This window comes from Vipera ursinii, assembly GCF_947247035.1.
Source record: "Vipera ursinii genome assembly, chromosome: 3".
In the NCBI taxonomy this organism is placed as follows: domain Eukaryota; kingdom Metazoa; phylum Chordata; class Lepidosauria; order Squamata; family Viperidae; genus Vipera; species Vipera ursinii.
Window position 1 is genome coordinate 19,043,096 of NC_139516.1, and position 13,507 is coordinate 19,056,602.

A 13,507-nucleotide genomic window follows, 5' to 3' on the forward strand; every position below is an offset into this window, starting at 1 on the left:
AGATACTAGGTTTGTTGCTTGATTGACAAGATGAGGAGAGTGAGTTCAGCAAAGATCATTGTTTATTTAGTTGCAGGAACTGAACTGGGAAACAGGGTTGCGAGTGCAGCAATTTATACCCTGGCCTCTAAGCAGCGGCCAATAGGTTTAAAGCAACCTATTGCCGCCCTAGAGGCAGCCAATGGTGGCACTGGAGACGGGTTGTCTGAGAAGCTGGGAGCCATTAGCCAGCTTCCCTGCTTGAGCAACCTTCCAGCAATTAACCCCACGTGATATTTTTTAGCAAGACAAACCCAATACATTGCAATCTCCATGTAAGCTTTTTACAAACTGCAGTGTTGCTAATACTGCAAAATGACTTTTCACTTGCTTTAGAAGTGAATTGAGCTTTCTGCAAATCAGTCAAGCAGATTACTGGCTATCAGGAACCAGCTTCTTCTGTTGCAAAACTGAGGTTTTGGGCAAGTAGGAAACATAAAACATCAAGGAGGAGGAAGTCAGAATCTGGTGGGATGGAAAAAGCCTAACCACTTCAATAACTGATTAACAGGGCCTTTTCATGTCTCACTTTGATCTAAAGCCATGTCCTGTGATTTAATGCACATGTCACTCTAAGCTGGTATCTGCTTAACAAAGCTTTATTGAATAAACCTCAGTCGGATGGATTCACATAAAATGCTAAGCCATAAACCTAATCAGTCCTAAAGTACCAAGAATGACATGTGGAGGAACATCTGAGTAGCTGTCTTCAAACTTGGCCCTTTTATGACTTGTGGACTTCAACTCCCAGAATTCCTCAGCCAGCACAAAAGGGCCAAGTTTGAAGACCCCTGGTATATTCTGTGAACTGATAGGGAGTGGCTGTCTTAACTCTCTTCCTCCCTGCCAAACTTAACAACCACGTGATTCAGTGAACAACTGCAGTGACTCGCTTAACAACCACAGCAAAAAGGTCACAAAACTGGCCCAACTCACATAAAACCAACTTGCAGAGCAAGGAAAATTCTGATCCCAGTTATAGTCACAAGTCAAGGAGTACAGGTATATGTGATAGAAAGTATAAACATAAGCAATATTTTATATTGTACCTCTTTCAAAGAAGAGTAGAGCAGATCACTTAATTTACATATGGCTGTTTACCCAAATGCTGTCCATAAGGTGTTTTATTAATAGATATTATCATGTATTCTCTAATTCCTAAAGTTATTATTACTGAGAGACTGCGTCAAGCACATTTCAATAACTGTTCCAAAAAATTAATCTGCCGTAGCCAACTGTCTAAAATTTGCAAGGTTGGTTGGAAGAGACAGGAAATGTAACATATTCTGAATGCATGTGGCAGCATTTACAAGATCAGTTAAACATGCTACAGCCCACAAGAAAAAAGATCCTATAATTTTTAATGCTAATTCCCAACTTAAACAGGGCAGCAATGAATAGAATAGAATAGAATAGAATAGAGTAGAGTAGAGTAGAGTAGAGTAGAGTAGAGTAGGGTAGGGTAGGGTAGGGTAGGGTAGGGTAGGGTAGGGTAGGGTAGGGTAGGGTAGAATGGAATGGAATGGAATGGAGTGGAGTGGAGTGGAGTGGAGTGGAGTAAAGTAGAGTAGAATAGAGTAGAGTAGAGTAGAGTAGAGTAGAGTAGAGTAGAGTAGAGTAGAATAGAATAGAATAGAATAGAATAGAATAGAATAGAATAGAATAGAATAGAATAGAATAGAATAGAATAGAACTGGAAGGGACCTTGGAGGTCTTCTAGTCTAGCCCCCTGCTCAAGCAGGAGAACCTCTACCAACTCAGACAAGTGTCTCTTCTTAAAAATCTTCAGTGATGGAGCGTCCACAATTTCTGTAGGCAAGCTGTTTCACTGGTTAATTATTTTCACATTAAGAATTAAGTTTCTCCTTAATTCCAGGTTGCTTCTCTCTTTGATCAGTTTCCAACCATTGTTTCTTCTCCTGCCATCTGGTGCTTTGGAGAATGATGTGGCCCACTATTCTTTGTGGCAGCCCCTCAAATATTGGAATACTGCTATCATGTCTCCGCTATTTCTTCTTTTCTTTAGACTAGCTAAACCCAAGTCCTGCAGCCGTTCTTCATATGTTTTAGTCTCCAGGCCTTCGATCATCTTAGTTGCTCTTCTCTGAATTTTCTCCAGACTCTCATCTTTTTTGTAATATGGGGACCAAAATTGGTTGCAGTATTCCAGGTGTGGTCTCACTAGGGTTTTATAAATCAGTACTACTACTTCAGGTGATCTTGATTCTATCCCTCTATACAACCCAGGATTGTATTAGCTCTTTTGGCTGCTGCTGCACACTGCTGGCTCATAGTCAAGTGATTGTCCACTAGAACTCCAAGGTCCCTCTCACAGTTTCTGTTTTTTGAGCCAGGTCTTGCCTAATCTGTACTCAATACCTTTGAGTTTTCCTGCTTAAATGTAAATGCTTTTCTCCACATTGAAACTCATTTTGTTCAAGTTTGTCAAGATCTTTTTGGATCCTAAGTTTGTCTTCTGAGGTGTTGGCTATTCCTGCTAGTTTTGTGTCATCTGCAGATTTGATGATTTCCAGTTATATTCCCTCATCTAAGTCATTGATGAAGATATTGAAGAGTACTGGGCCGAAGACGGAACCTTGTGGTACCCCACTGCTTACTTCTCTTCATGTGGATGTAGTGCCATTGAGGTCTACTCATTGAGTACAATTTGCCAGCCATCTACAGATCCATCTGGTGGTGAAGTTGTCTATTCCACCTTTTTCTAGCTTACCAAGGAATAGGTTGTGATTTACTTTATCAAATGCCTTACTGAAGTCTAAGTATACTACATCCACAGCATTTCGCTAATCTAATAGTTTAGTCACTTTATCAAAGAATGCAATAAGATTGGTATGGCATGATCTGTTTTTATCAAACCCCTGCTGGCTACTGGTTATAACTTTATTTGCTTCTAGTTGTTTGCATATCTGTTTATTGATTATCTTTTCCAGGATCTTCCCAGGTATTGATGTTAGACTGATTGGTCTGTAGTTTCCTGGGTCTGTTTTTTGAAGATGGGAACCACATCAGCCCTTTTCCAATCCTCAGGTACTTCCCCGGTGCTCCAGGATTTATGAAAGATATGGTGCAATGGTTCTCTCCCTCAATGGTGAGGGAGAGTCTCAACGACACAGAGAGAATTTACAAGGTGCTGAAGGAACAATGCAGACAAATGGGAAGGTTACAGGAGTGGATCAAATTTCAGTATCATTGGAGGAGGCCAGAAATTGGAGGAGGCGTGCTGCTTCTAGACGAATGAGACGAGCCTGAAGATTTAGTTGTAGAACTGAAGGAGATAATAATGCAATAAGGGAAAGTTTTTGGATTTAAGCTTAACATACAAAAATTAAAATGTTGTTTAAGAATATGATAGTATCGTAAAAGGTGGTTTTAGAAGAGTAAACGGGAATTGAAATTGTTAAAAGGGTTAAATATTTGGGGATATATTTTTCACCCTCAAATATAGAGTTATATAAAATAATTATGTTTTGTAATATTTTATGTTGTTTTAATTTTAAAATAATTATGAAAATTTAATTGGGAAGAATTGTAGTAGTGCTTACTGAAATTTTGAAGGTCATGATTTGTTATTTGGTTGGTATGTATATTTATTGTGTGATAAGAAGGTGGATAATGTGTTTGAGGTATATATTTTAAGACATGCTCTGTTGCGAGTTTGGGAAAAACTCGCAACAGAGCAGCTGGCTCAGGAATTCTGGGAGTTGAAGTCCACGAGTCATAAAAGAGCCAAGGTTGCCTACCCCTGCACTATACCAAACCGGCTCTGAGTTTGGTATACTAACCAAGAAATTGTAGCATGAAGTCAAACAAAAGAGAGAAATTTAAAGAGATTTACAGCAGATCTTCACCACTAACAGAGCCAGTTTTTTCTTTTGGCTATCCAATTAAAACTATTTCACAAGGAGAAAAAAATATAAAATCTCTTATGAATTGTAACAGTACAGATTTATTAAGAAATAAAAATAGCTTCCACGTCAACTTCTGAAATAATTTAGCCATATGGTCTTTTTTAATGGCTTGCAAGCAGTACACGATCTATTACGCTCATATCTTAATTGTACAAAGAAACAACTTCCAAAACTCGATAATTATGTACACACATTTCTTTGAGCAGTGTTAAAGTCTGAGAGAAATGGCTCATCTGAGCTTGTTTCTTCTTAGATAAAGAGTACCCTGGAGACTTTTGGCATTATCTTGAAGTCCGAATTTATTTATGGTCTTATTGATCAAACATAGAAGAGTGCAGTTCTCTTAAGCACTTGAAAAGCAAGGTCTCAAAACTCAAAATGGCTGCTCTTTTTCTCTACAAAATTCAGATGGTGAATTGTCCTCTCTTTGTTCAAATTTCCAGCTGATCAACTTTTGCTACTGTCAGCCTTTGAATAAATGACATTAAATCAACCAGTTTAGTTTTTAGATATCTGCCTACTCTGCTGTTCAGATAAATATAGAGTATCTTCCATCCAGTTCAGTAAATAAATAAAGTTAATCATTTGTCCTTGTCTCTTGTCCATTGGCCCTTCCATTGCCTCTGAACATGTATTGTGTCCTAGAACTAATAACCCTGGTATTCCAGAAAAACAAGTAAAAACTTTATTAGCAGTTTGCTTCTTTACTTCAACTGAACTTTGAAGAGGGTGATTGTGTGCATGTTAGTCCAAATATAAGCACAACCAGGTGTTATGTATTGGGCTCAATTGTAACATCACGTGGTAAGCTGGAGCTAGCTAACAGCTCTCCAGCAACTCGGACTCCCCGTCTCCAGTGCTGCTATTGGCTGCCCCTAGGCAGCAATGGGTTGCTTTAAACCTATTGGCTGCCGCCTAGGGGCCAGGCTATAAATTGCTGCAGGTTGCAGCCCAGTTCTCAGTTGAGATCCTGCAAGCAAATAAACATGACCATTTCTGAACTCACTTTCCTCGTCTCCATTCCTGCGCAACGAACTTACTACACAAAAACCAGGCATACTAGCATTGTCATTATTGTAAAGTTACATGAACAGAATCTTGCAAGACTAAAAGCATTTCTCCCCTCCTTTCCTTTTATTCTCCAAAAACTAGGGAAGATCCCTTCTCACACCCTCCCTCCATTTGTGGGCTGAGATATCTTTTGCATGCAAGTTGTCCTGTCTGCAACTTTTCCTTCTGTCTTCTAAGACAGGGGTCCCCAACCCCTGGTCCTCAATCTGGGACCAGGAAACGGCCCTTGGGAACCAGGCTTTGCAAGGTGTATTTTTTGTTCAAGTAGCGCACAGGTGCACAAAACCATCCCCTCTCCCCCCACCTCCAGCCACTGGTCCACAAAGTTGGAAAGGTTGGAGACTGCTGTTCTAAGATCTTTTGTTTCCTGCTGTAACTGCTGTGTGTTGGAGCCTGCTGTATTAACACATATATGTATATTATTCCTGGTTTATGATATTGTAGATAGTCTAAGATAAACCACTATTTAATAGAGACCACTGTTTACTGTGTTTATTCCTGGGTTATATCAGTACAATAAGACTGTGCATGCTCTGATATTCACCAATACTCCTCCATTCTAAAATTGAATATATTTGATTAGTGTAAGCTTGTGGCTTTGTTTTCTGCCCATATTCTACCACCTATGTCTCTAACTCCTTAATCACAGAGGAATGTCATTTTAGTTCAAAATACTCTGAGAGCATTGCTAATAGTTAACAAACAAAACATTTGTTAGGAAATTTGCATAAGACTAAACCCTACAAAGGCGCACATGTCGAGCTGGTGGGCAGATCTTTCTAATTAATCAGTGCTATTATTCCCATCCATGTTATTATGAACAATGGCTGCTAAAGGATCCAATTCAACCTCCACAATGTCATAACTGAGTTCTGATTCTGGATTTATATACAAAACTCAGTTCTGATCTCCTCCCACAGCCCTTTTTCAGTATATGCCTATTAGGAATCATTCTCATTAGCTTTAGTGGCATTTGTTTGGCCTTAGAACATTTTGTCTGAATTACAAAGAATTTAGTACAACAGCCTAAGAACAGCTGTTCTGAATCAGACCAAAAGCACATCTACTCTAACATTCAATGATCAACAGGATGCCAGCGAAAGCCCTATCACTGGGATAGAATCACTCATCCATCAGGCCTTAAAGATTTATTTGCCTTTATTGCTAGAAATAAAGACAAATATATACTTCTTTGGTGTTTCATCTACTAGCTCTCATTTAATTTAGTGGCATTCTTTTCAAAGGAGAAGAAAACATTAGAGAGATTTTCAGGAGTAGAACATGATAATGAGGTAGCTAAGAAATATATTTGGCTGGAGATATTTCTGGATTTGTCCTTTCACTGGACAATTTTCTCTTCAGCAATCTTTAGTTTCCCTGTTTCCTCACACTTCAATTAAATCCCAGGGAACTGAGATCACTTTTCCCATGAATCCTTTATGATGATGTTGCGACGGCTAGAGGAGCAGTCTTAGCCTTAAGAAAATATTGCATTATTTCCCCTCTTGCTGGAAACATCAAGAGAAAAAAACAACCATCCAATTTCTTTGCCCAGGAATCCGGGTGAGAATTTCTTACGAAGTATACGGCTTCCATGTAGATGTAGTGTTTCTGAATCAACTTTTAAAGTCACGTTTTCTGGCTTTGGTACTGTACATAAGTCACAATGCTATGTTAGCAAAAGAATTACAGATCGCATGACCTTCCAGCCACAAATTCCGTTTGCCCCATGGGGTCCTTTCCCAGCTTGGGGTGAGGAAGGGGAGTCCGTAGTTGGGTCAAAGGGGATTATAAGAAATAAAGATGCTGCTATTTTGCATCTCTGATGCCTATTTCCCATTTTTATTAAGTTGATTTTTAAACAATTAAAAATTCCTATGAGCAAGGAAGTCAAGAGGCACCAAGACAGTACTTTGCAGAAACATCTATTTACTGGGATAAACAGCAATGCATCTCCTCCTCCTCCTCCTCCTCCTCCTCCTCCTCCTCCTCCTCCTCCTCTTCCTCCTCCTCCTCCATCAGTCCTTTGGGGTAGACTAGATTTGAACACCAAAGTTATCAATACTAAAAATTAATTTTATTATAGTGTTACAGAAACAGAATCTTGCAACTCTAACGCTGCCTCCCCGTCTCCCTGCCTTTCAAGCTTGGGATGTTTTCTCAGTTTGCCATCTGCTTTGAACCCAGATTTCTTTTATCTGACTATTTGCTTTGCCTGTGGCTCTTCTTCCTATTCCCCAGAGTTATTCCCTTAGCCCTTACATTCTCCTCCTCTCCCACTTTGTTAGATTCACAAACTAATAATGGATCCATAAAGTGTTGACTTCAAGACTTGCCTTGGCCAAAGAACAATATATCTTCCTAATTTTTTCTCTACCTCTTTTCAAGGAAAAACAGCCCAACAAATCGATCCCTGATGATTATTTAGTCCCTTGAATTCTATTAACGTCTGACAACCAAATTGCCAAGAGGTTGCTTTTTAAAACACTTGTCAGAGATGCAACACATTTCAATGCATTTCTCCAACATATTCTTTGCCGCTTAACCTCTTATTAAATTGCAGCAGACAGGAACAGATGGACTATTTTGATGGGTAATCTGCCCCTTTTGCCACTGAATGATGCCTGGATGTTTATGGGTTTTTTCCCCTATTGAACAATTTTTTTTAAATGGCACTGAGGAGAAATACAGCCATTCTTCCTATCCCAAAGCTTACAATTACACAGCTGTAGTTTTTTTTTAATCACCCATGTACTTTAATGACATCTCTGCCTTCCCACCACTTTGTGTGCGATATATTATTTTAAAAGGCTTCATTCCTGCTGGGCTTAGAACTTAATAACGGTACAAGGCTGGCATGGGTGTCAGAAAGGACAGCAGGAATTCTGCATAGTACTGACAAAAATTAGGCAAGCTTGCCAGGGACTTCCCCCTCCTCAATTCCCTTTGCCTTCTTGAAGAAATTCTAATTTTCAAAAGGTGGAACTGCAGGGGATCTACAAATCGTGTGTGTTTTGCTACACCTAAAAACTCTGTATAAGGGCTGTTTAATTAAGCTACAGAGCAGCATTGTCACAAGCTTAGTTCAATTGTATGCTTTGTTCTGTCTTTTGGGGTCAGGAGATGGCTTGATTCTTTGGCTCCCTTGATTGGAGCAGAAAATGTTTTTGATATATATAAGAATAGAAGAATGCTGCTGGATCAGGTTAAGGTAAAGGTAAAGGTTCCCCTGCACATGCATGCTAGTCGTTTCCAACTCTAGGGGCTGATGCTCATCTCCGTTTCAAAGCTTGTCCGAGGACGTCTCCATGGTCATGTGGCTGGCATGACTAGATGCCAAAAGTGCATGGAACGCTGTTACCTTCCCACCGTAGTGGTCCCTATTTTTCTACTTGCATTTTTACGTGCTTTTGAACTGCTAGGTTGGCAGAAGCTGGGACGAGTAACAGGCGCTCACTCTGTTACGCGGCACTCGGGATTTGACCTGCCAAACTGCCGACCTTCTGATTGACAAGCTCAGCATCCTAACCCACTGAGTCACTGCGTCCCTATCAGGTTAAGATGTCACCAACTCCAACATTCTATGCACCACAATGGTCAAGTAGCTCAAAGCAGGACCAGCAAGTGATGGACCCAGATCTCCTCTGGAGTCATTTCCCAGCAGTTACTATTTAAAGTATGGTGCCCATCCAATGAAGGAGAATGTCTCTCAATCTTTGGTAGCATTGCTTTTACTTTTAGGAAGACTTCTTAACATTTAGCTAGTGTCTCCCTTTAATTCAGCAGTGTCCAATCTTGGCAACTATAAGAATTGTGGACTTCAATTCTCATTCTGTGGTTGGGGAATTCTGGAAATTAAAGACTACATGTCTTAAAGTTGCAAAGTTTGGACAGCCCTGTTTTAATTATTTTGTGACATTATATATTATGGAAATCATGGAGAGTTGTTGGCTCATACTGGGGCAGAAGCTTGATAAACATATAAATACATGACTGCACAAGGGAAAATATCTACTTCTCAGGACTTAAATTGCTAGTCCTGGTTTTTTTTGGCAATTCTTCCTTAGAGACTTATTATCTGAAGGTAATAAAATTGCTTTTGCCCTTACTCCTGCTTTCCTTGCAGACTGGCACAGGGAAATGTTGCTGTTAAATTGTTTTTGGTAATTGAGCATCACGACTGGTATGGAAGAACTTCATCAAAACATACCGATGCTTTGCCCAATTATGCAAGGTATGTTTTTAGAAGCAATTTTCAAAACTTGTTCTGAGATTAACGAGGTAAGCATTACTGCAACGTACAGTTTGAGCATCTGAATAATTAACTCAAAGGTAATTTGTACTAAATTCAGGAGGCTTAATCCCAAGTAAGAACATACTGCATCATAACTCTCCCTTGAGTAAAAAGGAATGGATCAGCATAATAGCCTTATCACCAGGCAAATGGGCCATCTGGCTCAATAATATCTAAACTGCCCCATCTTAACTAGATGCCTTTCAGAAGCAAATCCATTCACCCCAGCTTCTTTTTATTCACAGTCCAAGCTGTCTCCTCTATGCTTGAAGTTTCTGGGCAAATAATTTTATTTATTGGGAAGACAAGCATTTTGTAGGTGATTAGAGTGTGGCTTTCAGAGCACATAAAGATAAAGGTTTCCCTTGTCCAGTCATGTCCAACTATGGGGGAGGGGTGTGCTCATCTCCATTTCTGGGCTGAGGGAGCCAGCTTTGTCCAAGGTGTTTCCGTGGTCATGTGGCCAGCATGACTACATGCCAGGGCACACGGAGCACTGTTTCATCCTCACCTAACTGATACCTATTTATCTACTTGCATTTGCATGCTTTCAAACTACTAGGTGGGCAGGAGCTGGGACAAGTAATGAGAGGTCACCTCATTGTACAGCACTCAGGTCTCAAACCTTTCCAGCTGACAAGCTTAGTGTCATTAACCAGAGTCATAGTGCCCCCACCAGAGCACATTATAGAGAAGATACATCCTTTTCTCACTCCTTTACCAGCTGGAAGCCAGTATTTCACCATACTCTGTCTGTACTGTGATGTCCTGGCTTTCATATAGGCGTTGCGTGAGGACAATGTGATGTTCTGGGATTCCCATTGTTTTAGGTATATTCTACAGCTTTACCCAATCAAAGGCCTTTCTATATCCAGTGAAACACACCAACCTATTTTTGAGATTCCTAAATGGTAGAGTTTTCTGTGCCAGCACTGCTGACTTCCAGCCAACAAGATAGCAAGTTGGATGCTTGCTGTTATCCAGAGATAGGCAAACTCAGGCAGAACTTCTAGAAGCAGAGAGTCCCTTTTACGTGTATGAACTGCAATGTACTCAAGGCTTGGCATGGGTCAAGACCAGGAATCTTGCCCAACAAGCAACAAATCCAAGGGAAAAGAGAAGAGACACAGTGAGGTAGAATCCAGAGTTCAAAGCACAGAAGATAAACATGACAGAACTAAAGCTTGCAAAGCTGCCCCAATGTTTTCTCTCAGGGAGAGAAATGAACAAATAAGCAAAGCTGAGCCATGACCCCATTGCAGATCTGGAACACCTTATAGATTAGAGTTTGCTCTCCTGCTGGACTGTTTTATGGCCAGTCTATCAGTGCTCTGCCACTGTATCTTTAAAGCTTAGCTCTGCTTAGGGCTGGGTGGCTGGACTTGAGCCTGAGAGCATGTCAGTGGGTGCAGGCAAAGTGTCCTGATGCCCTGCCAGATCCACCTCAGTAATTCCTGGAATTCAACACTGCTGGAATTACCCCCTTCATGATCATTATTCCTGCCTCCGTGCTTGTACATTCTTTTGCTCATGGACAGATGCCTGCAATCAGATAACCACTTGTAGAAATCAAATATGTCAGAGCTCTGCAAGTGGTAGAAAATATGGCCTTTTCCTACCATCATCTTTGCATCAGATGAAAGTGGCATGTTTTGTCTGTCCTTTGCTTCCCCATTGAAGAGACTGGATTCCCAGCTGCCTCCAGAAAGTGGTCTGCAAACAAATTTGGGTGAGTTCCATTGAATTATGTTAACTCTCCATCGGCAACAGATTGTAACATATTGCCAGTCGGATGCAGAATAGTGTAGCAGAGTTCAGTATGTGACAGATGGATGGATGGACTTTATTCTAAGGCAGTTTCCCTGGTGCAGAAAGAAAAATGATATCATAAAAAACAGATTGTGTATTGGAAACAGATTCCAATTAAACTGCAAGTAAGTTCCATTGTCAGCGTGGTCCTGTGAATACAGAAATAATACATTGCCTCCCATGTATTTTACATCAGCCTTATCCAATCTGGTATCTTTCAGATTGTTGACAATACAGCTTCTGGAAGTCTCATTTAATTTGCATAATGGCTAAGAATTCTGAGACTTGTACATTGAGCCCATCTAGAAGGTTATAGTAATCTCCATCATGTTTAATGCCACTTTTCAGAGAACATCTGTCCTACCAATATTCACAACGCTAATGAGTCTGGGGGAAGTATTACTATTTTTCCCAAATCTGCTTAGATTCTCCTGCAACAGAATAAATAGCAAACCTTAGCCCGCATGTCCAAAAGCAAAGGTGGTCCCCGTTACACCTTCACAATCTGCTGGTATGTTCATGGATTTTAGGTTTCTTAATTGTTTCTCTGCTTGATGAACTGGAACTCTCTCGATGCTTCAACAATCACCAGTAATTAGGAGAGGATAAGGACAGAGAGTAAATACCAATAATTGTATTTCATAGATCTTTGATGCATCCATGACTAATTACCACTAAAAAGGATTGGGATGGAACCACTCTCATAAAAACAAAGGAAGCATAAATGGCTCTGCAGATTCAAATAGGAGTAAAAGCTAGTTTATAACTACTTTCCGTGGCAATATTGTCTGAAGAATTCTGGAGTTGCTTCTGCTGCTTCACTTCCTCCTTCTTTACTGGTCGTATAAGAGAATCTGAAACTCTTCAGCAAAGGAACTGATGCCATGCAGGATTTCTACTGTTGGTTTAATGAGCCAGAAATTCAAGTTATTACCAATAGCTCCAAATGAGTGCCTTCATTGATTAATGATGTTACAGTGATTTTAATTAATATTTAATTAATTACCTTACAGTGATTTTAAAAAACATATATCTAAATTTTCTACATAGTAAAATCTAGGCTGCTTGCTTTCAAAATTATTCTTTGAAATTGTTTCCCAAAGATATTGGAAACAATGGAATAGAAGAAAATATCAGAAGAAGAGAGAAACAGGGAGGAGGGGGAGGGGGAGGGGAGGGGGAGGAGGAGGAGGAGGAGGAGGAGGAGAAGGAGAAGGAGAAGGAGAAGGAGAAGGAGAAGGAGAAGGAGAAGGAGAAGGAGAAGGAGAAAACACACTGCTGCAATCCCAGTGAAAGATGTTTTTGCAAACAACTGACTTGGTACCTTTTGACTTCTTCGCTGATAGGAATTTTTAATTATTTAAAAATCAACTTAATAAAGAGGAGGAGGAGGAGGAGGATGAGGAGGAGGAGGAGGTGGTGGTGGTAAGTAAATGATTTTTGGCCTCAAGATATCTAAAACGTAATACTCAAAAATGAGGAAGATAAACATAAGGCAAACAAATCATGGAAATATCTTATCTGGATTGAAAAAAATACAGACAAATCATCTGCAATTTTTCCTGATACCTAGTGTCTGTTCAGATGTTTTCAGCAAGGGTATGTATAATAAATAATGGAGAATGTAAGCTAAAAGAATGCTTAACACCATCTCTACTCTCCCTTTCTTTCTGCCTCTGTTTAAGGAGAAAATTAATGATATTTTACTGCTCCATTTCTTCACCATACAGAGATTAGGAATAATGGGGTTTTCCAACTTTCCTGCTCTCCTTCTTTTGCCTCGTCTGGCCACAGCATGGAGTTTGATCCTGAGGGGGTTCGAGGTTCACTCTGCCTTCCATCCTTCCAAGTTTGGTAAAATGAGGACCCAGATGGTTGGCGGCAATATGCTGACTCTGTAAACCGCTTAGAGATAGCTGTAAAGCATGATGGCGTGGTATATAGGTCTAAGTGCTATTTTTGACAAGGGTTCACCTGGGGCCTTTTTGTGAAGCTATAGCTATACCTGCCAAGACTCAGCAAAGGTAGTAATCAGAAGATTTCGAATTCAAAAGACTGGGACCAGATTCTATTTTCTTTCTGTACTGTAGCATTTTCCAGAGTAGCAACTTGTTTTTAACACTCTCTTGTTAAATCCTAACATAGTTGAAAAGTATTCAAACATCTAATTTTATGCTATATTTATTTAAAAGCACTATGGGTAGGATTTTGTATGAGGATGGGGTATTTCACATTCAAGTCCATTTACATAATTACTTTTGCATAGCAATCTCTCAACACAACCTATTATTGTTATGAGAATGCAACTGGAGGAAGAGTGCAGGATGGGCCATCTTGAACTTCTAGAGTCAAGGTAAAGTATGTT